The sequence below is a fragment of the Mchenga conophoros genome, linkage group LG4, assembly GCF_057382185.1.
Source record: "Mchenga conophoros isolate Kocher_MC1m ecotype Shallow Benthic linkage group LG4, M_conophoros_male_GT1.1, whole genome shotgun sequence".
Classification (NCBI taxonomy): domain Eukaryota; kingdom Metazoa; phylum Chordata; class Actinopteri; order Cichliformes; family Cichlidae; genus Mchenga; species Mchenga conophoros.
This window is the reverse complement of record NC_140529.1, coordinates 178,963-206,514: the sequence shown is the minus strand read 5'-3', so window position 1 is coordinate 206,514 and position 27,552 is coordinate 178,963. Positions and strand designations below refer to the sequence as shown.

Sequence of the window (27,552 nt, the reverse complement as noted above, 5' to 3'; positions counted from 1 at the left end):
GCGGTGCTCCGTGCCGCCAGTGCCGCGCGAACATCTCCGTTAATCCAGGGTTTTTGATTTGGGAAGGATTTAACTGTTCTGGATGGGACGACATCTTCCACGCATTTCCTGATAAATCCGCAGACTGAGTCTGTGTACTCGTCAATGTCCCTAGCAGCCACGTGAAACATTTCCCAGTCCGCGTGATCAAAACAGCACCGCCCTCCGGGTTGGAGCTTCCTGTTTCAGCTTCTGCCTGTAGGCGGGCAGGAGCAGGATGGAGCGGTGATCTGATTGGCCGAATGGGGTGCGGGGGAGGGCTTTGTACGCATCCCGGAAAGAGATGTAGCAGTGGTCGAGTAGCCGGTCTCCACGAGTGTTAAAATGGATGTGTTGGTGGAGTTTGGGTGAGACTTTCTTCAGGTTTCCCTTATTAAAGTCTCCGGCTGTGATAAACGCTGCCTCTGGGTGTGCGGTTTCCTCACTGCTGATCGCGCTGTACAGTTCCCTGAGTGCTCGGTCAGTGTCGGCTTGTGGGGGAATGTAAACAGCCGTAATAATCACTGCTGTAAATTCCCTCGGTAGCCAGAATGGCCGGCACTTAATCATCAGGTACTCCAGGTCCGGTGAGGTCCAGGTCCACTTATGCTTACTCCAAGCACCGCTGCGAGTTTGGCCGTCAGTGTCAGTTTTCGGATTCGCCTGCTGAGCTGCTGGTGGAGATCCACCCGGACCCAGTGGCGTGTCTAGAAAATTTTTGTTGGGGGGCCAGGTAGGGGCACAGATTTGGAGAAGGGTGGCAGATGTAATTGGCAGATAATGTTTTTAAAAAAAAAATCTACCAACCGTTAACCATAATTCAATAATCCTATAAACCTAATAACCGAATGCGCTTTTAATTCTTATTAGAATGAGATTTTAACCACTATGGTGCAAAGTTTTTAGATACTGCGTTGATAAAGTACAAGAGATACAATCAGTGCTTTGTCAGTGTTTACTCAGCATTCAAGGACAGCAATATTTGCATAATATTTTTACTGACATATAGTGCACATATGTTTTGGGCAAAAACATTTTTGAATATTAAAATACGAACATTTGTAACAAAGAATTGACAAATTAGCCAATGCCAATGCAAAACCAATGCCTATTAAAAAAAAGAAGATAATCTTCTCACAAACTGGTGTTTGATTTTGAAACAGGAAAAAAGTGGGGAAACAACTGAAAAGACTAACATTTGAATAAAACCTGAAAGCAAGTAAATACTTTCTATGCTGCCTTATGGTAAACTTTGGTAATATTGATCAAGAACAACACTGGCTGATGATGAAATACAGTCAGCTGGCATGGTGACACTGCCAGTATTAACCTGCAGGGCTGGACTGGGACAGAAAATCAGGCATTTTGACTAGAGACCGGCCCACCAGGTATTAAAGCCATAAAGACTTTGACTGAAAACAAATGCTGTTGTGACAGTGATGTACACTGTCTTGTTGGTATATGTATGATTTCTATACATTTTACGTCAGATAAAAACTTTGGTTGTAAGATTTAGATAATTATTTAATAAAAGCTAGATATTTTAAATGAGAATAAGAAAGAAAAGTATTTCTTTGTGCCCCACCTTTCCCTGTTAATGCCCTACCTGGCCCCCTGGCAAAACTTTCCTAGATCCACCCCTGCACAGTTGCCAGCTGTCAGCTACATAAAAAAGGATCCTGGTGTTATTTGTGTCTCAGAAACAGTTCATAACTTCCCTTCAACTCATTCATGTGAACTAAAAGGTAAACCTGTTTCTCCATCACCTGTTCAGCTCTGATGATTCAGTAAGGACATCTCCTGGTTTCATCTTCATGTTTCCCTCTCACCACATATCCAAACCGATATCATGACCAGCAGCTTTTACAGCTGTGACTCCAGCAAACATCAGCTGATACTAGAAAGTAATATCAAATAAATTCTAACAACAGCTGATCAAGCTTAAATGTGCTGCTGTTGTTTAGCGCGACATCTGCTGGTTTCCTCTTTCTGGCGCAAAGTGGGCGATAAATAAACAAGGGAGAAAAGCCAATCAGCTGATCATTGATCAGTTTCATGATTGAAGTAGCAACAGGAGAGGCAGGGGAGAGGATGAGAGGAGAAGAGGCAGCTGTGCAGCGTAACGACAGAATAACTCCAGCTTTGTGTCTTTTTTTCATTATAGCGAAAGTCCGGGACAAACTGTGTTCCTTCTCAGCTCAATACGAAACGTGTAATATTTTCTCTGAATGAGGGACCATTCCATTTTTTTAAAGAGCCGTTGGCAACTCTACTAACTAACCTTATGAATAAAATAAAGTTCACTATCAGTAACGTCATAGCACCCACCCAGCTGTATATAAACTCTGTCAAGCTGGCTAGAACCAGTACTAGTTATTGCAACTGAGGGTAAAAAGTCAGCACAACGAAAATAAACTCCACCTAAACTTGGTTTATATCTGACCCAGATAGACTGCAGGTCATAACTTCTTACCTGAAGTTCAGTTCACCTGACACTCGGACTGGCGGTGTTCCAGATCTACTGGCGTTTAGATCAACTGGCGTTGGTCGAACAGATGTGTGGCAGTCTTGCGTTTCAGGAGCTGCTACCGACAAACCAGCAAAAAAACGCCAAATGTGTCATCTGTGACACTTGTGAGGTTATCTCAAACACACTCCGTCAGTCTTGATGCTGTTGAACAACAAAATGTTTAAAATGTGGCGAGTTTATCTGGTGATATCCTCATTCGCGACGCGATCGCGAAAACAGCAAACAATTAACACCACGCCGATGTTGTTCACAGGACAGCAAGAGTAAACGATCGGGAGACTCTTGTCGTCGTTATCGTTCCGCTCGCACGGTTTATTTCTCCGATTTCAGCGTTTTTGCTTCACAACTACAGCGAGCAGTTTACTTTGTGCACTAACATGGAGTCGAGTCAACCAGCGCCACCTCTGGCCAAGTGCCACAGCCTACAGCCAGATCAACCTGTGACACACATCTGCACCACGTTTGAATTCGTGTCATGCACATTTGTACCTTTCAACTGTGTCTGTTTAAATCACGGGCTTAAAATGGACCTGATATCAGGACAGGAAAGGGACATTACTGAACAGGGTTGCTTACAGTTCTTTTGTCTTTTTTCTTATTATTTTCTTTTGGGACTATATAGGAAATTGGACTAGAATGATGTTGCAGTTTTCAGCCAATCATTTCATTGACCCACAGATTTAGCCTAGGCTACCTTTGTTTTGTTTTTTTTATCACCCCCATTTTACAACAAATACCAGTAAAGCAGAGGTTGTAATTTATTTGCCATTATTCAGTTTTGGTTTTGCAAATAATCTGAATGAGCCTCTGTAGTAACTCAGAGGGTGACTGATATCAGGAACTTTCTAAACAATGAATCAAAGCTAGAGATGACTTAAGGCTTTCAGGATGACTTTTAAACACAATGAAGGATTCCCCTGTAGGCTACCAATCACTAATAGTATTGTATTTGCTAAGTGTGAGCTGGTTGGTGTCAGTTTATCTATGCAGACAAGGCATTACCTCCTGGGTTTCCACACTACCTGTCCCTCTGGAGGCACAGACAGCTTTGGGTGGGGCTGAGACTTAGTAAGGTGGTGGTGGTTTTTGAGTTTGTTAATGAGGCTATGCCACCCAGTAATCTGTGTGTTCCTCATTGAAAAGTGGAATTTATTTGGAAAAATATTTCAGTACATTATACATCTGTGATTTTAATTTGTACATTTTTCCTTTTAAAATTGCTTTGTCCACAAAACAGCAGCCATTGATCAGATCAGAAACAATATTATTTACTTGTGTATCCTTTGACAGGTATGACTGGTGGATTTTTGTTGTTTGAAACAGAAAAGCTCTGATTGTGTCAGAAACTATATTTAGATTGAGCACAAACGTTTGACTGTCTGACTAAGAAAGCCTCACTTATTTTTATGTGATGCTATATCGGTGCACTTCTATTTTGAAGGCGACACATTTAGGTTATTGTCTGTGAGCCAGTCACATGCTTGTGTTTGTAAATTAACACCCATTTGGGCTAAAAAAAAACAAAAAAAACAACACTTTTTTTTCTTTATTTATTTTTTTTTATAATGTAGCACAGTACTGCAACAGCAACTCTCTGGGTGCTCCTGCTAATGTCTCCTGGTGTTGTGCACAGTACTGGGCCAGAAAACTTGGCCAGTGGAGCCCACCATGAGTTGGTTTTGGAACTGTGTAATGTAGACCTGACCATAGGGACTGATTGCTTTTCCTGTCTCCTTGCCAGAGCTTAACCACAGAGAGGGAAGCTCTGCAGGTTCTGTGCGCTGTAATGGCAGTGGGTGGCTTTGTGTGCATGTATTTTAACATCTCGCAAATCACACACCTCAGATCAACCTTTTTTCGTTATGACATAAAAAACAGCCAGGGTGGTGAGCTGATATTTAAGTTGTGCCTTTCCTCTGAATGTTTCTGTGTTAAAACAGGGGCAGAGAATGGCTCCTCTTCCCAGGGTGTGGTGGGGCAGACCGGGCCTGTGGTCAGCTCCACGGGGGGAGTATCCAAGACCTCCAAGGGCCAAGGGTCTACAGAGAAGGAAGAACAAGCTGGTAACCAGAAAAGAGCCCGTCGGCAGTGGGAATCCTGGAGCGCCGAGGACAAAAACAGCTTTTTTGAGGGTCTTTATGAGGTAAAGCTTGCAACAACCTTTTACCAAGTTAAAAGTTTACCATGTGTAGATCTTTTGACGTCGTAGATTCACGGCTGCCCTCCTTTGTTCCCAGCACGGGAAGGATTTTGAGGCCATCCAGAACAACATTGCAATGAAGTACAAGAAGAGAGGCAAGCCAGCAAATATGGTGAAGAACAAGGAACAGGTCCGCCACTTTTACTACCGAACTTGGCACAAGATCTCCAAACACATCGACTTCGCTAACGGTGAGTTGCTTTTTTTCTCTCTCTCTTAATTCACCTTGGAATTTTTGATCCCCAAATATGAAGTTTGTACACTGTAATGACTTTATCGAATGACGCCTCATAAAAATGTGTACAACTCATACAACAAGGTGATGTCTTAGGCTGATCTTAATTGGTTTATTTTAGGTTTGTGTTTAGTTGTTTCAGTTATGCTACTTACTGCAGACACTGTGAATGAGAAGTAAAGAAGAGATGCTGTTAAACAGCCACATATATTATTATTTTTTCCTACAACAGAACTCACACTGACATTTTTGTTTTTTAGCAAGCAAAACATATGTTAAAGAAGTTCACCAGATAAGCTGGAGCTCTTTTCCCCTACAAAAAGCACCCAGTGTTACTCTCATGTTATCTTTATGTAGCACGCACAGGCCTCCACCAGTGTTGTGACTTGTGCTTCCTTTCCTTCTCAGTGTACTCCAGGGTGTTAAAGAAATCTTCTCAAGAACTGTACGGCCTCATCTGCTACGCCGAGCTTCGCAAAAAAGTTGGAGGATGTAAGTGAGGGCTGTGAAAGCGCTTGGATGCAATGTAGACTGCGTGTGTTTTGCTGTTTGTTCTGCTGGTTGTGGACACAGGGGATGTGATTAAACTCCAGATGATCCCTGTGGCTCGGGGCAGTTGCCCCTGAGGAGCATGTCTTAACTAGCTGTCTTGTGTTTTGTCTTTGACAGTGATGGATGATAAGAATGTGGCAAAGCTGAACGAACTCATCCAGCAAGGGTAAGTCTGTGGCAGAAGCTTTGGCTAGTGGGTTTACGTACACATCTGGGATTGTGATACTTTAAACTGATGCACTAGATCACATTTGGAAAGATACAGATTAGCACTTTGCTAGTATGAAAAACAAATCTGAGGGCTGAGTTGACAGTATGTAGTCAGATGCTTTCTCTGTGGCACGGCAAGGTTTAGAGCTTACAACATATATGAATAAAGATTCTTCTGTTCCACCAGGGCCACCACCGTGCGCTCTAAGGGGAGGAACCTGCGGATCAAAGCTCCAATGTGCCGAGCGTTGAAGAAACTTTGTGATCCAGATGGTGAGTATGAGCCTGCAGAAACCCAGCACACGCGTTACAGAACAAGCACTGAAAACCTCACTGATGGTGAGACTGGGGGGTTCACGGGGGCGGGGCTTTTTTACAAAAACCATGGCATCAAGTGGGCTGGTGGTGTTTCCATGGTAACTTTGGGTGCAAAGTGAGGAGGATGAAGGAGATGACTGTTCTGACCAGCTGTCATCAACCCCTCTGCTCAATAACACCCACTCATCACACTTACTGAAAATATTTGCTTTCATCAAGGGTAGAAAAAGACTGTCTCTTGTCATTGTTGTATGTAAATCTGTGAATGGATCCCACTGAGATTGATGGCTGCCTTTTCATTTTGTCGTGGTTGATTAAGTGAGAGAGCATAGTTGAGTTTATAGGTTTTGGGCTTTTCTTATAGTGGCTGAATCTGTAATTTTGTGTCCTGCAGGAGTGAGTGATGAAGAGGACCAGAAGCCGGTGCGTCTGCCCTTGAAGGTGGCAGTGGAGCTCCAGCCACGCAGTAACCACTCCTGGGCCCGAGTTCAGAGTCTTGCCCACAACCCTCGCCTCAGGTCTGACATGGATAAGAACCACAATATATTTTCAAAAGCATAACATCCAAGAGTCGGAGAGATGTCATACCTTCATTAATTCATTTTCTATTATTATTTTATTTATTTATTTTATTAGTTCAAGCCATGGTGATGCAACAAAGCCTGAGCTAATTTAAGAACCTCTTCTTGGCTTCAGACTGCTTATTTCAGTTTGATGGTTTGCATGTTTTCCACCGTTTTCTGGGTCAGCTCTTTTTTTTTTTTTTTTTTTTTTTTTGTGCAAATTAAATATGTGTGTATATGTTTTTTTTTTAAGCTAACTCGTGAAATTTGAAAAGTGTAAACACCCTCAGACATGATGCTGTTCAAAGTTTAAACTCTATTTCTTTCATTTTTAATTTTTGTTCTCAGTTCAGTTTTCAGTTAGTGTTCAGACTGGGTTTGCTTCTTTTGAGGTTCAGTTTCGTTTTTACTGGTTTCAGTGTTAGGGTTTTTTTTTGTTTTTTTGTTTAATTATTATGATAATAAGGGTTATTTATCATGGGTAGGTTGAAGAAGGGTAAAGACTTTGTGAAAATGGCTGAATTACAGCAATGTCAGTATGCATTTGTTTGCAAACGTGACAAAACAAATATAGTAAAACTATACATTAATGAACATTTCTGTTTTATTTTAGTTATTTTTGGAGCACGTAGTTGGCGTTTTGATTTTTCCCACACAGGATTATTTCGGTTTTAGAAAACTCTATTAAATTTGATCCACAGTAGTCTAAGTGTAAAATGTAGAAGTAGTTTATGTCAGACGTATTCGACCTGGTAGTGTTGTATTTTGCAAAGTTGACATCAAATGTTTTTTCTGTTTTCTCAGGATGGTGGTGGAGCTCCACAGGAAAGTTTCCAGCCTCATAGAGTATCTGAAACAGAAGTGGGCTTATCATGACCAGTGGATTGTATCCTTTTTAAAAAAAACATTACAGTGCAATATGTATGCAAAACTCTTCAGAGTGTTTTTCATTCCTAGTGTACATATTAGAAATGTACTGCTCTAACATGCTGCTTTCTGGGGCATATACAGTGGGGCAAAAAAGTATTTAGTCAGCCACCGATTGTGCAAGTTCCCCCACCTAAAATGATGACAGAGGTCAGTAATTTGTACCAGAGGTACACTTCAACTGTGAGAGACAGAATGTGGAAAAAAAAAAAATCCATGAATCCACATGGTAGGATTTGTAAAGAATTTATTCGTAAATCAGGGTGGAAAATAAGTATTTGGTCAATAACAAAAATACAACTCAATACTTTGTAACATAACCTTTGTTGGCAATAACAGAGGTCAAACGTTTACTATAGGTCTTTACCAGGTTTGCACACACAGTAGCTGGTATTTTGGCCCATTCCTCCATGCAGATCTTCTCGAGAGCAGTGATGTTTTGGGGCTGTCGCCGAGCAACACGGACTTTCAACTCCCGCCACAGATTTTCTATGGGGTTGAGGTCTGGAGACTGGCTAGGCCACTCCAGGACTTTCAAATGCTTCTTATGGAGCCACTCCTTTGTTGCCCGGGCGGTGTGTTTTGGATCATTGTCATGTTGGAAGACCCAGCCTCGTTTCATCTTCAAAGTTCTCACTGATGGAAGGAGGTTTTGGCTCAAAATCTCACGATACATGGCCCCATTCATTCTGTCCTTAACACGGATCAGTCGTCCTGTCCCCTTGGCAGAAAAACAGCCCCATAGCATGATGTTTCCACCCCCATGCTTCACAGTAGGTATGGTGTTCTTGGGATGCAACTCAGTATTCTTCTTCCTCCAAACACGACGAGTTGAGTTTATACCAAAAAGTTCTACTTTGGTTTCATCTGACCACATGACATTCTCCCAATCCTCTGCTGTATCATCCATGTGCTCTCTGGCAAACTTCAGACGGGCCTGGACATGCACTGGCTTCAGCAGCGGACCACGTCTGGCACTGCGGGATTTGATTCCCTGCCGTTGTAGTGTGTTACTGATGGTGACCTTTGTTACTTTGGTCCCAGCTCTCTGCAGGTCATTCACCAGGTCCCCCCGTGTGGTTCTGGGATCTTTGCTCACCGTTCTCATGATCATTTTGACCCCACGGGATGAGATCTTGCGTGGAGCCCCAGATCGAGGGAGATTATCAGTGGTCTTGTATGTCTTCCATTTTCTGATGATTGCTCCCACAGTTGATTTTTTCACACCAAGCTGCTTGCCTATTGTAGATTCACTCTTCCCAGTCTGGTGCAGGTCTACAATACTTTTCCTGGTGTCCTTCGAAAGCTCTTTGGTCTTGGCCATAGCGGAGTTTGGAGTCTGACTGTTTGAGGCTGTGGACAGGTGTCTTTTATACAGATGAGTTCAAACAGGTGCCATTCATACAGGTAACGAGTGGGGGGACAGAAAAGCGTCTTACAGAAGACGTTACAGGTCTGTGAGAGCCAGAGATTTTCCTTGTTTGAGGTGACCAAATACTTATTTTCCACCCTGATTTACAAATAAATTCTTTACAAATCCTACCATGTGAATTCATGGATTTTTTTTTTTTCCACATTCTGTCTCTCACAGTTGAAGTGTACCTCTGGTGCAAATTACTGACCTCTGTCATCATTTTAAGTGGGGGAACTTGCACAATCGGTGGCTGACTAAATACTTTTTTGCCCCACTGTACCAGCTTGTGTCGAATATAAACTGGTCCTTAACTTTGAAAACTCAGCTTAAGAGTCTCATGGAGAGAGAGGCTCTAGAAGGCAACCAGACCAGCACAGCCTCTCCCAGCATAACTCAGAAGGAAGAACTTTTTCTTTTTCCAGCTGAGAGCTGCACATTGACTACACTGCCTGGGGTGGCACGTGTGGTTCACTCCAAAGCGTCCTGCACTGTCCATTGGATCGAGAGTGGCAAGAGCCGACCTAATGCCAAGGAGTTGCCAGCTGCCCAGATCCTGGGCATCCATGCAGCTCCACAACCTCGAACTGGCAGCAAATCTGGGCGGGGAAGCGCTGCTGTTGCTGGTGCTTCACTGACTATAACGGGTGATGCTCGTCGAACTGAAACCCCCAACCCTGATCCATCAGCAGACAGTTCTGCAAAGGTAGAGGAGAAGAGACTTCAGTCCCCTTGTGTCCCAGTTTCCTCTCAGCTGACTGTCAGAGAAGAGGGAGATGGGATGGGATCTTCTGATCCAGGAAAGGCCTGCACTGGCGTTGAGGTCAGTGGTGGTTTAGCCATGACCAGAAGCACGGACAGGTCATGTAGTGGTGCCGATGGCTCCGCTGAGCAGTACAAAGAGGAGCAGAGCACCAGCGCGTCTTCCTCGGAGGCAAATCAGCCTCCTTCAGTCAAACCTCCAGTGACTGGCTCAGACGAAGCCGTGTCGCAAGCTTCCCCACCAGCGACCAAAGAACGGGTCGTTGAGCAGATCAGAGAGGAAGGCTGGAGCGCCCGTGACGCAGAGAACGTCACCCTGGCCGAGCTGTACCTGATGTTTGGGAAGCCAGGCAAGCTGCAGCTGGAGTACGAGTGGCAGCCGGTCACAGCTCCACCCAGCAACTCAGAAGAGGGACAAGCCTCAGTGCAGCCAAAGCCCGACAGGACAAATCGAGTTTTGCGCTGCTTACTCAAGCTGGTTTCCACTGAAGTCAACCCCAAACCTCTGGTAAGTTTTCCCTTTTCTGTCTTCCAAGATTGTGGCCTGGTGTGTTGTTTAAATTACAAGTTGAAAAGATGAAAAATGTGTAATTATCAGTGGCATTAAGGCTTAAAATTAAACATTTTTAAGATGCAGCAGTGTGAAGAGTTTATATTCCGTACAAAGCCAGCTGATGAAAAACATGTTACTGGTTATGTACTATGAACACCACAGGTTTTTTTTTTTGTTTGGTTTTTTTTTGTCTTTTTCAATGAAAGTGCTATTTCGAGATAGGAGCATATCATGTGTCTTTTCCTTCAGGCTCCAGAGCTGTGCTCCACAGCCACATCACCCCTCAAGACCTATCAGGAGGAGCAAAACCAGGTCCTCACACCTCCGGCGAAGGGTCCTGTTGCAGGCGCCCGTAGCCCCAGCTGTGGGCGGCCGCAGGCGTCTTTGCGCATGCCCAAGTTACAGCTGCCAAGTGCTGGAGGTATTTATGTCTCTCTCCTGCTGGCTTTTGTGATAAAGTCTTTTCTGTACTTACAGTGCTGTAGTTATTAAACAGCGAGAAGTAATTATGCAGCACCGATGCTTCCTCTTTAGAAGTTGTCTTCAAATAGCTGCCTTTCCTGATGTGGCACCACATCTGTTTCAATCCTGTTCAGGTGGGCGCAACCTTACCCGCTCTCTGCTGGGTTCTACTGCAGTTGGCGAATCAGAAAGCAGCGTGTTCGCAGTACCCACCACGCTGCCACCCAACAGCTCACGGCACAACCGAATGTTCTCCCCTAACAAAGAGGCAGAGCTAGCCTTCAGACAGCAGCTCGACTCGATCAGTGTAAGCCAGAATAATGCATCATTTTTTGTTTATGCCAACTGTACAGAGACATAATTCATGTATTAACGAGCATTAATATGTGCTTTTTTCTTTTCTTTTTCTCACAGATGCAGTCAGATCTTTTCCTTTCTAGACAGAGAAAACCTCGGAACAGACAACTTCGCAAACCACTTGTAGTTCAGGTGAGAGCAAGATCATTATCCATTCATCAGTTCTGGGCTTGGTTGGGTGGAAGGCGGGTTTTCCTAAGTGTGTTTTTGTTTGGCCACTTCTTTCTCGTTCACAGCGAACACTGCTGCCCAGAACTACAGGAGACACTCCTCAACACGTCTGCTCCTTCTCCATCCTCTCCAACTCCTCTGCCACAGGTACTCCTCAGATGGCAGGACAGAACGATAGAATATGTCGTCAGCTGAGGCTGGAAATGTTTAGGGCGTAGTTTTACAGTATGCATTAATGAAATCACAGCTAAAAACGATTTCTCTTTCTCAGCAAGACCCTCTGGTAATTGTCTGCTCTCTCACTTCCTGTTTCTTCCTTCAGGAACTGGATCTTTCCGGCCGATCCATCCCCGACTAGCTCCTTCCTCTCGCTCTGTCCAAACTAAAACAACCCCAGCAACATCCAGCTCTGCGGGGGCCAGCCAGCTCTCTAGTATGGACTTCTTCTGTTATCTACTACATTTTTCTGTTTTATTGAAATATTGATAAACTCTACACCAAATATACTGCAAAAAAATTACATATTGTTGTTTTTATGGGGTCAACAACTTTGCTTTTATAAGCACCCAGTTTCACACCTTGGCTCAGGCGATTAGAGGATCATCAGGGGTCCTTTTGTCCCTCTGTGGGGGGATACTCCCACTAGGTTTAAATCTGGGACTCCCCACCATTTGACCTTAGAACTGAAGAAGCTTCTCGGATGAGAGGTGAAACGTCTTCAAGTAACTTAAAGAAGTCCAGATGCTTTTCTTTGTAAGCTCCTTTGACTACGATGACCTGGATGACTGAGAACCTTCACAGACATATTTTATAAAATTGCTTAAAAACATATTTAAGGTCCAAGTTGTATTTGTGTAAGATTCCTGTGTCAAAATCTAGAACTCTGAGAAGGTCAGTGACAGACAGTATTTCTGTGCAGACGACAGAAGCAAAAACATTTTTCCAGAAGACCTTGGACCATCCTTTTTTTTTTTTTTTCTTCCTGCTCTGCTCTTCACATGCTGTTGCTGTTGATGCTTATCAGGAGTGATATGACAAATCTCTCGTTTGCCTGAACTGTTAATACTTTCAGGTGCCATTGACCTGGCAGCTAAGTCTGCAGGCATCATCCCAGGCAGTCCCTGTCGGGAGGTGGATTCTTCCACTGTGGATAACAGCGCTCTTCTCGCCACCACTCCCATTGCTGATGCTGAGCCAGACTCTCAACTCCACCAGCAAAATGTTCCAGAGGTCAGAGACACACACACACACACACACACACACACACACACACACACACACACACACACACGGACTAGAACCCTCCTTCATTTGATGTCTCCTCCTTGCCTGTGGCATTAGAATAAATGCTATTGCCCATTACCATCTTGGAGTGTTACATTTAAAACGGTCAGTTTTTGATTTATCTTACTTTAATGAAAGTTATTGCTCACTCTAATGATTTTCTGTTTATCTGTGCGGTGTAGGCCAGGTTTTGCATAATGTTTTTCTTTTTACTGTGCATCTGTCGTACAAGACTTCACAAATGATTTAGTAATTTTTATAGATTTTCTTTGTAGACATTATTCTTGCATACAGTTGTCATATTCATGATCACCTGTTTATTTGTCTGTTACGGTTTAAAAACAAGCTGCTCCAAACAGTTTGCCCTGATGGGATAAATAAAGCTGTTTGTATCGCCATCAGAGCGTTTCCTTGCTCACAGTGGACCTTTGTGAGGGAACACTTGGCTTAGTTAAAGGCAGTGAGTCTGCGTAACCTCATTTGTTTTCCAGTCGTAGCTGATCACCATTTGGTAAAGAAAATTGTCAGCTATGCTTGAATAAATGGTTTAAAAAAATGTGATGTGCTAAGTTAAATCGCTCTTTCCATAGAATGGCGTACCACCTCCGTCTCCTGGAGTCACCGGCGGGGGAGACTCACTCCTCTCTCCCCCGAGCGTTGCCTCGCTCCTTGATATCTCACTCCCAGGCCCTCCTGAAGAGGCTCTAACCCCCGGAGAACCTCAAACGCAGATCAGCGACTCCATCATCGAGCTTGCCATCAACTCCACACATTACGGTGCGTGCACGTGCAGACGTCTTACCCGAGCCATATTGACAAGAAACTGCTAAATAAAGCTTGATGATGTTTGTTTAGTGAAATGGAAAGTGAGAGTAGGTTAGAAAGGTTTTGTAATTACCACTGAGGTCAGCTTTGTGGCTCCACAGCATTAATTCCTCTGCAGGTTGTGGAAAAGAGTGCACGTTGACATCCAAGCAGCTAAACATCTGAGCCTGCTGAGTTTAATCGCTGATATCTCATTTCTGTTTGCCTGCTGCACTGCAGGTGAGGAGGCTGCTCTCTCTCCAGCCAAGCTGGGCAACAGCGACGGCTCCAAACTGCTGGCCTCGTCTCCCTCGCTCAGCCCATCCAGAGGCTGGATCCCTTCACCCAGCCACGACCCTCAGTGGTACCCCAGCGACTCGTCTGACTCCACACTGGGATGCCTCCTTTGTAAGAGTTTTTTTGCTTCCTTTCTCAAGAGTGTGCCAGAAGTTACATTTTAGGCCAAGAAGAACAGAATATTAAGTGGATGTATTTTTATCATTACTTCCCACTAAAAATGCTGCATACAGCAGCACGTGCAGTCAACATTTACAAAGATTTGTTTGTAAAATCCCCAATATTACTAACACAGCTGTATGATGAAAGGCCATTTACTCAGTCTTTTGCTCTTATTTTCCTTGCAGCCAGCATGGTCTCTCCTGATAAGGGCAGACGGACCACCCTAACCCCCACTGGCCCCTCCAGTGGCACAGCTCTACTCGGTCCTAGCCTCCTGGACTGCAATTCTCATGATTCTCATGATTCAATCCCGTGGCCTTCCTGATGTGGCAGAGGTAAGTAAATGCTTGTTGATTAAATGAAAGAAAGTTGTGACTGAGAAGCAACACTTGCCACAAACACAACACAGTCTGAATCTCAGCAACCAACATGTTATATGTTATTAATTAGTCTCTAAAATGTAAATGTAAAAACATCACTTCCCATTTTAAAAATAACCTGCATTTATATCCACTCTGAAAATGTGGTTCTTATCCCCTTTTGGATCTGTCCTGCTGTGCAAGTGGACTCTGACCCAGAGCCGGTTGTGTTAGGGACCACATGGTACCTTTTGGATAGATCAGCTTCTGGGCTGATCCACCAAATTTTAGGTGATTTTTAATGAAAAACTTGTTGAGTCACACCCTGAGATTCAGACACCATACCTTTTGAAATGCTGACAGCATTTAATATCTGAATCTCAGTCTGTGAACACGTTTTCATTTTTAGTGCTCTCTCTCGCTCTCTTGCGTGCTTTGATAGCGACTTTATGAAGAAATGAATCGGGAGTGTCAGTTAGCTGGTTCAGGTGTGGCAGGAGGGGATGAGGCAGAGAGAAGCTCTAAGTTTGTTAAAGATAACCTGCCAGTGAGCAGGTTTAGTTCAGATTGTGTTAAGTGATTCATCTCAGGGTTAACAAACGCAGACTTGTTAGCTTAAACCTGTTTCCTGGGATGGGGCCCAAACCTGCCTGGGAGGTGAATAGAGCCCGGTGACTGTTGCCTCCTGTGTTTGGACTAACACATCTGCTTTTTCAGTAAATAATTTAATTTCATTGACAGATATTGATGTGATGAACTTTTCCCCCCCTGCACTCTTGACCTAAAGTATGAAACTGTTCGAGGGATGTCTGGAAAAATCTTGTTTTTTGGGGGTTTTTTCTCCTTCTTGGATTTGCCCTTGTTGTCAGTCTGAAAGCTCTTTGGTGTTGCTTGCAGATGGATTCTCAGCTTGCTTGTATGATGAGTGAGAGCAGCATAGACTACATCGCTCGCTTCAATGATCTGGCTCAGGAGCTCGCCGTAACTGAGCCCTCCATTCCACCTCCCTGAGGAAGACTCCACCAAGCCATGGTCATCTGTACCTCTAATCTACAGCCAGTTCCAGGCATTTCCACAGTTCCAGGAGAGAGAGACACAAACTTCTGGGCCCACACTTGGAAGCAGTGACTACTGCTAGAAATTCAAAACCGATTTGCAGCCAGCAGCTGCAAATTACCCCAACTTTTACCACGTCTGGTTCTCACACCTGTCGATAAGCAGGCCATTCCTAAAAAGAGACCAAGGCAGAACTTTGCTCACCTAGAGCATCATGTTGTTGGTGACAAGAGGTACTGTAAGTGAGGAGAGGAGAGGTTTCCTCTCTGTCTTCTCCCTGTTTGGAGAAAGAAGACTGGGGAGAAAGGCCAACCCCATCCCCCCTCAAAGCCATCCATGGCCTGTTTGTAAAAGTGCAATAATAGGTGGTCAACCGTGACCATTGTTCAAAAGCGAGTTGCGTTGGTTTCACTGAACTGTTCTCTAAGGAACAATTCCCTTTAAATACAAACACTTTAGATAAAACAAATGAGTTTACAAAGATACAACCTCATGTACAGGAAAATACTATGCCATATCCGAACAAAATATCTGATCTTTCATGTCTCTTCCTGCTCTCGGTGTGTGAGTGCATGAATGTATCTGTGTGTGCGTGTGTATTAAAGGCTGTAAGGCTGACCGCTCAAAATGTGCAGTTCAGATCATCAGCTGGTGGCAAACAGCCACTGGACTGTGATTTTTATTAAAAGTAATGTCGGTGAGAAAGAGATACTTGGCATAGTTCAGTAGCAAAAGTGGAACAAAACAAAGTGATGTGTAGAAGTTCATTTTTCCTGTTGGCCTCCTTTTTTCTTTTCTTTTTGTTCCTCATCTCTTATGAGTTCAGGTGTTACAGATTGTGTTGTAGTCACACGTGTTTGGAATCGGGTTCTTCATTTCTCAAACCCACATTTAAAAAAAAACAAACAAACAAAACAAAACAAAAAAAACAAACAAATACAAATAAAAAATGGCAGCTTGTTGGTTGACTCCACTTGGGTAGCTCCACAGATGCTGAAAATGTTATTGGAATTATTTTATTGTTGCATTCATTTCTCATTAGTTTTGTGTGCAGAGATGCAAGTTCAAATATTGGATTTTGTTGCATAAACAGGAATACCTTTTTAGATATTTAAGCCCTCTTCACACGTGTGGTATTTGGAGACTGAATCAGAATGTTTTAAAGAGTCTGTGCTGACAGTGCTTATAGCCACAAACAGCATAATGTGCGTAATGTACTGTTCTTCATGGTTGTTGCGTCTGAATGAAAGCCTTGAGGAACGTTCACATTAAAACGTTTCCTTTGACTCGGCGCTTTCCCAGCTCCTCATTCGCAAGCTGCAATAGGGAGAATTTCCCTCCTGTATTGTAGATGTGAGCGTGAATTGCACAGGAAGGTTTTAATGAAGGGAGATGAACAACTCAAAAAGATGCGCGTGAGCGGCAGCACTCTGATGCGTGCCTGTCTGTTAACATACATTCAGGCTTGCGCTGTTTTAAAAGGTGACCTATCCAGACCTGAAGCTTCCAGATCAACAGCAAGGAGGGCGTGTCTTTGTTTACTTTTGCTGTCGTTTTCAGTAACGCTGACACAACAGGTGGGCGCTCTCTTGCCGACGCCATCGATTACAAGGAAATCTAACAATGTTGCTCATTTACTTTCCTTAGTTCTGTTGCTTTCTTGCCGTCCTAATTAGTTCAAACAAATGAGCTGGCTGCAGCCACACATTCATTTTGTTTGACAAACTAGAATTATGAATGTCCTGGCTACTATTGAGTTCCCAGTAGAAATACACTCCATAAGAGCGAGCGGTTAATTTAATGAAACACTAAAGCCATAGTTGACTCCATTTATTTTAATTTTTGTTTTTTATTATATGCCCCCAAATTACTTTCCTCTGACTAGTGGATGCTAACAAAACACTATGACTAAAGAGTGGCTCTTGCATGTTACAGAAGCAGACATCGTTTCTCTGAATTTTTCATGCAGTACAGACTCATTGCCTTCACATTTAATTTGATCAACCAGCATCATCTCTATGCAGCTGTGTGAACCCGTTTGGTGTAAACTGTTAGACCTCTTTGTCATTCCACAAACGAGATTGTAAGACGATCTAACAAATGTAAGCGCTCCTGTGGTGTTAGTTTGTGAACATTTGGAAACGCTTGATCTTGTCACACTAGATGATTCTTAATAAGGAATCCTATTGAAGGATGTATTTGTACAAATGGAAATTCCAGTATTCACTGCGCTTTTGTAACATAATGTAAATCATTATTTGGACTATTTATTGTTAATATTTCTGAGACAAGTGTTTTTTCTGTTTTAATTTAAGGTGACATCCAAGAAAGGAGGAAAAAAAAATACTGTTTTCAGTTTGTAAAAGGTGTTTTATTCTGTGCATAAAGATAGTTATAAAAACCTGCCTGTTTTCTTGTATTCACTGTGTTTGGGGGATACACAGCAGTTCATATGCAAGCTTGTACAAAGTTCGGTCTTTGGCCTTGGGCTTGTTTCTGACAGGTTTGTCAGCTTCTCCAGAGATGGATGAGTGGTTTATCCGCACAGACTCCACACTGAATTCCTCGCTGCTCCCAATAAAAGTACAATCATGCTCCAATCCAGACGACACTTTAAAGTGACAAAGAATATTAGCCGGAAACAAAAACTCGACTGCACGTACGTGTGCTGAAGTGACTCATTTTCAGTGATGTGCTCTGCATACTGCATGGAAAATATGACCCAGAAACAGGTCGGGTGCTGCACCATTTTTCAATGAGAAATTGTTGGCAAACGTTGACTTTGTAACCACAGTAGATATTTTAAAGGAGAGTAAGTGACACAGTTGTGGGTAGACATTCTGCCAAAACATCAGACATGATTCCTTTACCACAGTTTGGTTTATTTAAGCTGTTCTGTTTGCATCAGGAGTCCCAAATTATGGAGTTCAAATTAAACCATCTCTTCTCACCAGCCTGCAAAATGTGATACTGCAGGCTTTTGCCAACAATTTTTGTTGTTTTTGGGTGGGAAGGGTAAAAGTTTCTCAGACATGACAGACAATATCAACATGTAAATTAGACATTAAACAATGAATAGTACAAAAACCCACTCCAGCTCTGTCCCAGATGTTATAAAACAGATCTCCTCATTTCCTCCAAAGTCTTGCTTATTTCAGGTCCTAGACCTCACCAGCTCGAACATCACTTATCCTTAGGTTTTTGCTCCTTTCGAGCGCGCGAGGACATGAGCTTGAAGAAAAGTGCAGGCCAGAGTGTGCGGAGGTATACTGCAGCAGTGGGCAGAGGGCCGGCCAAAACCACGTCTTTACTTTGCTGACGAACAGCCTTTAGGACTTCCCACGCCACGTCCCTGGGGTCCCAGCCCGTAGCTGTAGTTCTGTCCAACACTGAGCGGTAGTTGCAAAGACAAGAGACATGTTGCATCATTGATACAAGAGAGTACAGATTACTTCAATTAATTCAAATTACTTTTATTTATATAGTACCAAATCACAACAGCAGTTGCCTCGAGGTGCTTTTTAATGTAAGGTAAGAAAGACCCTACAATAACTTATAAATTACTCTGGTTATGTTGCTTCTTACTTTTATTATTTAGTTATAAAAATCCATTTGGCTTGTAGTCTTTTCCTTATGTAGTCAAAAAAAAAAATCAGTAAGAAAACACAAAATCCCAGCTGGCATCAAAGATCCACACACATTCCAACACCACCTTAATAACTCTGAGATTTATCACCTGTTACCAGCTGACTCTTAAAAATGCTGCTTTTGCTACTGTTACTCTTTTGTTCCATCCTCTCACTGCCTCACCTCCATACTTGGATCCATCTCCTGTGACAGCATTGATCGACAGGTTGGTTCAGATGTACCCGGGGCTGATCACAGTCACTGGGATCCCGTAGCGCTCCATCTCTGCCCGCAAGCAGTCGAAGTAGGCCTGGGTGGCGTGCTTGGACGCAGCATCTGACCAGCATGAGACAAATCAGAGGCTTGCTTTAGTTACCCTCCTCCTGCTGGCAAACTCATGTTGTGTTTGTTTGCATTAATCAAAGACGACTTACAGGCTGACCGGTAAGGAATGGCTATCTTCCCCTGGACGCTGCTAATCACTACAATATGGCCGCTGTGCCGGCGAACCATGGAAGGCAGGAGAGCTGTGGAGAGAGGAAAGAAATGAAAGAGAGAGGGCTGACTCATATTCATGATAATCTTCACCCAAATCTCTACATAAATGACTTATTAACTTCACATTTAGCTCGGCTCTTTCAACCACAAGCCAAAATAAATGAAAACATCCCGTACGCTGAAACCAACAAGATTAAACAAACCTTGTGTAAGAGCAACGGGCCCGAAGTAATTTGTCTCCATAACATCCCGCTGAACTGAAATGTGAGTCTCTAGTATATTGCCAAGGTAACTGATTCCAGCATTATTAATGAGGATGTCCACTTGTCCGTAACATTTCAGGATCTCTTCTGCAGCTCTCTCCACCGTGTCTGTTTTAGCCAGGTCGAAGACAACAGTACAGGGAGTGTGAATCTGGTGGATAACCAAAGCGAAACAAAACGACTCTTTACAAATGGATCCTTAGAGGCTAAGCTATAGTTCAGACAGACCAGACTTTATTGTGTTACTCCTTTGTGTGTATATACATACCAGTTTCTGTGTGTTTGCTGAACTCGCTGTTAGTTCTTGGACCACCTGCTGCAGGCGAGCTGCGTCACGTCCACACAAGCCGTGCACCTGCAGCGTGGAAGACCCGCGCAGACTCTACAATGCAGAATTCTCGTTGTAGATTAGTGAGCATAAAACAGGGGTGGGTGCAGAGAGCCACACCACTAAGCTGAACTCAAATCTGCTCAGTATCTCTTTAATTCTTACCAGGAGCACTTTATAAAACTGAAATAAGCATAGAAGAAAACTGCTAACATTTTTATCATGATATAATAAACATTCCCCAAAACAATTGTGCACAAAATGTCCATATTTTTGCAAAATTTAAAAGACTTAACTTTATTTTAAAATAAGTGCTATTGCTATTTTTAATTATTTTTTCTTGCTCAGCTACAGGAATCTAGTCCGTCTTGAGTTTCTACAAGTGCATCCAGTGAATCAACAGTGCAACAAACTGAAGTTAACGGTTTTAGTTACAACACCAACAGCATGGTTCACTGACTTGCACAACACCTTCTGCTGTACGATTCAGCGGGAAAAAAAAGCAATTTTACTTCTGGCTTCATTTCAGTCACTTTATCTTGCATCTGCTTTAAAAGTCCCACATTTTTCCCTGTCAGATTTTGACAGGTGTAAGTTGTTTACAAACAAACAAACCTTGGTAGTCCCTTTTACTGAGCCTGTGGCTGCTAAACTCTTTTCGTTGTCCCATGTAAAAAATTCATTAACAGGGCTGGGTCATCACAACTGTCATCCACAGCCACCAAGCACTCTTTGATAAACTCCTCAGAGGATGGCTTGTTTGAAATCACAAAGCTGGTCTTGCCTGCTCCATCCCTGGATGTGTGAGGCTTAGTGAAAAGTCCTGTTGCTTTTCGCAGATTTGCTAGCAACAGTCCAGCTCTTTTCTCTCTCTGTTTAGTCTCACAAAGGGGATTCAATCTGTAATCCATAAACAGAGCACTCTGCTCTCCACAAACTAAACACATGGCTTTACCTCTGACTTCAGTAATTAAATATTGAGAAGTCTACGTCCTGTTAAAAACTCTACACTCCGTATCAATCTTTCCTGTTTTTAAAGGTCAGCTGACATCTTTCGGGGCTAGAAACTCTCAGAAACAAAAGATCAGGCACACTTACAGAGGAGATGCATTCGCTCACAAACATGTGTTTGTAAAGTAAAAAAATAGCATTCATGTTCAAAATAGAAGTGACAAATTTGTAATGTGGTTTCCTACAAAAATCAGGAATCCACTCTCTGACCAGGAATTTATCAAAGAGTGTTTGGTGTCTGAAATGGGACAAAATGATTCATGTATACGTATATATGTTTAAATCCTAATTTCCCATTGATCGCACGCAGACTGGTCCGAGACAACCAACGGGCAGTACAATGTCCAAATCTGATAAAGAACTACAACTACATGTTGGCATCTGCACAACAACACTGAAGAATGAGATTGCACATTATCTAAATAAAAGCCTACTAGCACTAAAGCAGTATGGTTTAGAGAGTTTGCACATGTAAGCTGAAATGAATGAATGGAGGCTGACCTTTCCCGAGTCCAGAGCTGGCCCCAGTTATGACCACTACAGCACCTTGGACTGAAGCCCCTTTTCTGAGACGTACAAGTATCCGGTACAACAATACGACTCCCAAACCGGTTAAAACCACCGGTAGCATTCCTCCTCCCATCACACGCTCCATTACTTGGCAATCACCAGCTACCTGCAGGTAAAAAATAATCAGTAAATACCTTATAAGAAATTATTTACTGTACCTTTAAAGTCCATCTGAATGCAACTACCAACATGACAATAATAAACACACATACAGCCAAAAAAGCGGGGGAATTAAATGGTAATTCATTGTAATAAGAACAGTAGGAGTTATGGATCTTCCTTTATCTTCTTAACCACTTAAGCCCCACCTGCTAGCAACAACCAATAACTTGATATCACCAGACTTCGGACAATCTTATTAAGCAAATGTTAACTAAATACATGCATCACTTAGCACATTAATATTCGCATGGTTAAAAAGTACAGTTCAGTATGCCAGGTGAACACCTTGCACATGCACACACTGGGTTTAGCACTAGCTTGTTCTGCGCAGGCAGTGTCAAAATAACGGCTACTGAGGCTAAAGCTAACAACAGCTAGCATCTCTAGCAAATACTAACAAGTGTTGGTTTGTAGTTCTGTTTTTTACAGGTCTCACCTGAGCCGAGCTGCTGAGCAGAGCAGCAGTAATGTGTCAATGTGTCTCCTCTTCTTTTAGCTGATCTTCTTCCTTCTGTTTTGTCTTTATTGACGGTTAGAAAAACAGCTTTTGGTCGCTTTAGCGCCACCGTCTGATCTGGAGTATGCACTTAACAAAATGCGCTCTTTCAAATGATTAACAAATAAGGAAATAAGCTATTATTTCTCGTAAAGCTCATAATTTGATAATTTGCTATATTAATGCTTTACATTTATATTTAGAGGTCTTTTTAAACCACTAGTGCCTATTTAATCAGCTGCTATCTTCTTCATTGCTACATGATCCATTAGAAGTGTGCTCTACATCTCATTTCAGTTTTTCTTTTTAATTATTTAAAAATTCTTAGTTTACTTTATTTTTTATTATTTATTACAAATTGTAGGGTATTTGTCAGGTTCATATTCTTCAGAAGTCCATCCATCCATCCATTCACTTCCGCTTATCCTTTTCAGGGTCGCGGGGGGTGCTGGAGCCTATCCCAGCTGTCATAGGGCGAGAGGCGGGGTACACCCTGGACAGGTCGCCAGTCTGTCGCAAGGCTAACACACAAGGACAAACAACCATTCGCACTCACATACATTTGCACATTCACACCTAGTGACAATTTGGGTTATCCAATTAACCTATCCCCACAAGCTTCATGTCTTTGGACGGTGGGAGGAAGCCGGAGTACCCGGAGGGAACCCACGCAGACACGGGGAGAACATGCAAACTCCACACAGAAAGACCCCGGCCTGATGTTGGAATTGAACTCAGGACATTCTTGCTGTGCGGCAACAGTGCTAACCACCGTGCCACCGTGCTGCCCTTCAGAAGTTCAGAATGGAAATTGCATCACAAACACAGGAAGTTGACTCAGAGTCATGCAGACATCCTGAGTGTGAATAAATACAGCTGAGGTCAGAAGTTTACAGGGACTCACTATGGACTTTAATTTCATGATCTCTTTGAATTGTCCTGGGTGAAATGATTGTACAGCACACATTTTTAATTTCTTTAAAATGAACAAAAATTAGGTAAACAAGTTTGAACTGGTTTTGAACTTTCTCTAATCCAAGGTTACACGAGGTCAAACGTATGTACCTCTAAGGCTGTTGCAAGTTAAAATTTGTGCTTTATAAATATAATTATAAACGATTTTAATGTAACGTTTTTTTCAAGGGATGATTATACAGCGTACATCTTTAATGACTTTTAAAAAAAGACTTCTTTATTTTGGATTTTCTCTAATCCACACAGGGTCAAAAGTATATATAGGCCCAAATATATACATACACCCCCAGTAATATTTGGTTAAATGTCCTTTAGTAAGTTGTACTTCAACCAGATGCTTTTTGTAGCTATTGATGCTACCACCCTGGTTAACACTGTTACTAAGTTTTAAAGACTCAACATTACTGCCCTGAACTTACCTCTTGTCATTGTGGCCAAACAGGTCAATCTTTGCTTCGTCTGACCATAACACTCCGATTTATAAATCAAATCAAGGTACGGTTTATCATCTCATGTGACTTCTGATGTAGATGTGAGTTCCGGCCACATTTGAGACCTATCCAACACATTTCCCAAGGATACCAAGAATACACCGTTGTGTGGATTGTGATCTGGACTTTCAGAATCAGAATAGTTTATTGATCCCTTGGGGCAATTGTGTAGAAAGCATTATTTTTGCAAGAATTAGTTTCCAACCTGTGTGGTGTTGTAAACAGGGACTATAACTGTTTTGTTTTTTTAAAATCATGTCTAATAGGATTCTTTTTTTGTTATAGTTGTTGATGCATCTTTAATTAAATCTTTCCCTGCAGGTCTTCTATGGGTGGAGCCTCTAACCTGTTTGTGAGTCAGTTTTCAGTCCAAGCAAACAGTGTTTTATGTGCTGTCGTCTAAAATATTATAAAATTGCCTAAAATAGAAGTGTTTAAAACAGATCCTGTGCAGCTGCAAAGCAAAAATAAAAAACTCCCTCCAGGCAGAAGCGGCCATTTTCGTATGTGGGGAAAACCCCCACAAAAACAGAGGGGACAGGCTGGCACCAGAACACCATGGATGTGCCCCGAGATGAGTGTGAAAATGTGATTATCAACAAGCCCACCTGGGCTTCAGGTAGGCCGCACGCTTGTCCAGAGTTCACTTTGTCTTCAAGCTTTTTAATTTAAAACATAAAGTGAGGCCTACCCCAAGCTAAAAGAAGGCAGATTATGTTCTCAGATAAAGCAAGCAATGAGGGCGAAGCAGAGAAAGTACCTGCACAATACATTCACATAAATCAAAATGGAATTTCTTTGAGGACACAAACATCTGGGGAGTAAACAGCTGTTTCAATACCTAATCACAGATTGTGCTCTCTGTTGTACATGTTTTTAGTAAGGCATAATTAACTAAAAGGTTAGAGAGATGAAAGGATGCCAAGCTGATACCAGGCCTCAGTCACATGAGTGGAGATGTGGACATGCAATAAAGATCTGGCACTTCATATATTAAACTGATGAGAGGCTGTGTTCACCCCAGAAAGCTTCCAGAAATTTGGGCAAATGTCTGCTGTGAAGTTTTTAGTCAAACGAAATTGCAGGTCAGTTTAAAGCGCAAAATTGTGCAAGTAGTCCAAACTAAACCGTTCTTGAGATGCAGAAATGTTGTCACACACACAAAAATTAGACGATTGTGCCTCCAAACAAATTGCACTTACAAATGCTTGTGACATAAATGATGAAAACGGTAGGTGCAAAGTTGAGATTGAACAGTGTTACAGTTAAAATGATAAGCCAATGGCAATAGTTCTATTAAAATAATTAACGGCTCCACCCCGAGATTTGACCTGAAACGTGCTATTCGCCAAGGATGTCCTATTTCACCATATTTATTTTTACTTTGTACACAAATTCTTGCAACTAATAGTTCAAACAGTGTTGTACAAGGAATCACCATAGCTGATAAGGAGCTCGTCATCAGCCAGTTAGCCAATGACACCACACTCTTCTTGAAGAATGCAAACCAAATCCCTGCAGCCCTTACTGTGATTAGTGATTTCTCTGAGGCCTCTGGTTTATGCCTAAATCTAAAAAAGTGTGAGTTACTAGCAATTAAAGACTGCCCTGCAAATACTATCTGTAATATCTCTGTTAAACAAGAAGTCACATACTTGGGACTGTTAATATCCAAAGACCAAAAATCAAGATGCTCTTCAAACTTCACTCCAATTATACAGAAAACCCTAAAAAAGTTCAACCAGTGGCTGCAAAGGGACTTGTCTTTGAAAGGTAGAGTGTTAATTACTAAAGCTGAAGGGATATCCCAATTAACATATGCTGCTCTCTCCTTACATCTGGATAAGAAAATTAGTAAAGATATTGACCGTATGCTCTTTAATTTTATATGGAAAAACCGTACGCATTATATTAGAAAAACTGTTGTGATGAATAAGTACAAATCAGGTGGGCTTAACGTCTTAGACTTTTCTACTTTAAATAACACTTTCAAAATTAATTGGGCCAAACATTTTCTTAAAAACTACCTCTATCTGGAACTTTATACCATATTATATTTTCTCTCATTTTGGTGGCTTTAATTTTATTTTAAATTGTAATTACAATGGTGAGAAACTCCCTGTAAAGCTTTCATCCTTCCATAAGCAGGTCCTCTTAGCGTGGACCCTCATTTATAAACACAACTTCTCACCTCACAAATACCTTATCTGGAACAACAGAGATATTTTATAGAAAAATAAATCACTTTTCCTGGAAACTTGGCTCCAAAATGGGATCCTATTGGTGGCTCAGCTGGTTAATAAAGAGGGACAACTACTTACTTACAACGACTTTATTGCACTATATAATTTTCCAATCAGTGTTCAGGAATTCTCAATGGTGCTTGGTGCCATACCCTCAGGGACTTTAATGTTATATAAAAACACTGACAGCTCAATATCTACCTCAGTCACTCTCCCCGATCCAGCTGAGTCACCAATAGGAAAAATATGCTTTTCATAGGAACTTGGTAACAGCAATAAGAGAATACGTAGTTTATTCCAAGAAGATATCGTCTCTCTCCCACATATAACATCTTATTGGAACCGATATGTTCCAGATATCAAGTGGAAGACAGTCTGGGTGGTCCCCCATAAATATTTGATTGTAAATAAGGTGAAATAAGTCTCTTTTAAAATTCTACATAAATGTTATCCAGCCAGTCACTACATGGTCAAATTTAAAAGGGATATAAATACTAATTGTACTTTCTGTGGGGATCATCCAGAAACTGTGACACATCTTTTTTGGTACTGTTCTTTTACACAGAGATTCTGGAAGGAATTTAGCAGGTTTGTTATTGTCCATATTTTAAGGGAGTTTTCTTTACGATGGGAAAATGTTTTATTCTGTTTCTTTAAGTTCCCCAAGAAGTATGAGAAAAATTTTTTTATGATAAATTTCTTAATACTTTTAGCTAAATTTTTGATCCATAAATGTAAGTTTACTAACAAAACACCATATTTCTGTCATTATTTTAAGGATGTGGAAATGTACATACAATCAATATCAGACTCCAGCAACAAAAAGGCTCTCAAAACAATATATGTATGTGAATTTTTGCGTGTATTCTTATAATTGTTACCTTTTTCTTTTACCCTTGGCTTTTTGTGTTCATGTTCTGTTGTTTTGTATACTTCATCTGTTCGTATATTGTATACTCATTGTTTGATAAATAAAGTTTAAAAAAAAAAAAGACACACTTTGTTTAGACCCCCAAAATCCTTTCCACGCCCACCCCCGTGACATCACGCTCCAAAGCCCTATTACCACAGAACGTGGTGCCGTTTAATGACATTACGTCACAGAACGTGGTGATGTCATAGTGACAGTCGTTTCATCCTTTGATGTTCAAGTCTATAAATAGAGGAAAGCTGTCAAAGGGAATTCATTGAGCTATCGTTTTGTTGGAGTGATACAGCACATAAAAAAGCAGAAATGACTTCGAAACCTAACAAAGACAGAAATGTTAATTTCTTGAAAGCAATGGTTAAAAAAAGTGAAAAAGAAAAAGAAACATATGCCAGACAGTTCGACCAAAGACTGCAGCCAATGATTGATGAAGTTGAAAAGCTTAAAACTGAGCTTGACTACTTCAAAAAACAGGACACAATCAAGAACAAACGGATCGAGGATCTAACTAAAGAAAACAAAGAACTTTGGCAGAATAATGAGATGCTGTCTTCTGTTGTGGACGACAGGACCAGTATCTCAGACAGGTTGGACTCGAGAAAAGATGACAACGAAGCTCTCATAAAGTTCCGCGCAGAGACGGAGAAAACACTGGCTGAACTTAATAGGAAACATGAAGAAGATGTTGAAGTGCTGCAAGCATTGCTGGAAACGGAAAAAGAAAAAGTT

The 27,552-nt window shown here is 41.9% G+C and overlaps 2 pseudogenes; one reads left to right on the top strand and one right to left on the bottom strand.

The window, feature by feature from the left end:
• The first annotated feature begins 337 nt into the window (after positions 1 to 337).
• Positions 338 to 17,632, top strand: LOC146575202 (protein cramped-like; annotated as a pseudogene).
• Positions 17,581 to 21,841, bottom strand: LOC146575201 (peroxisomal reductase activating PPAR-gamma-like; annotated as a pseudogene).
• Between the last annotated feature and the right edge of the window lie 5,711 nt (positions 21,842 to 27,552).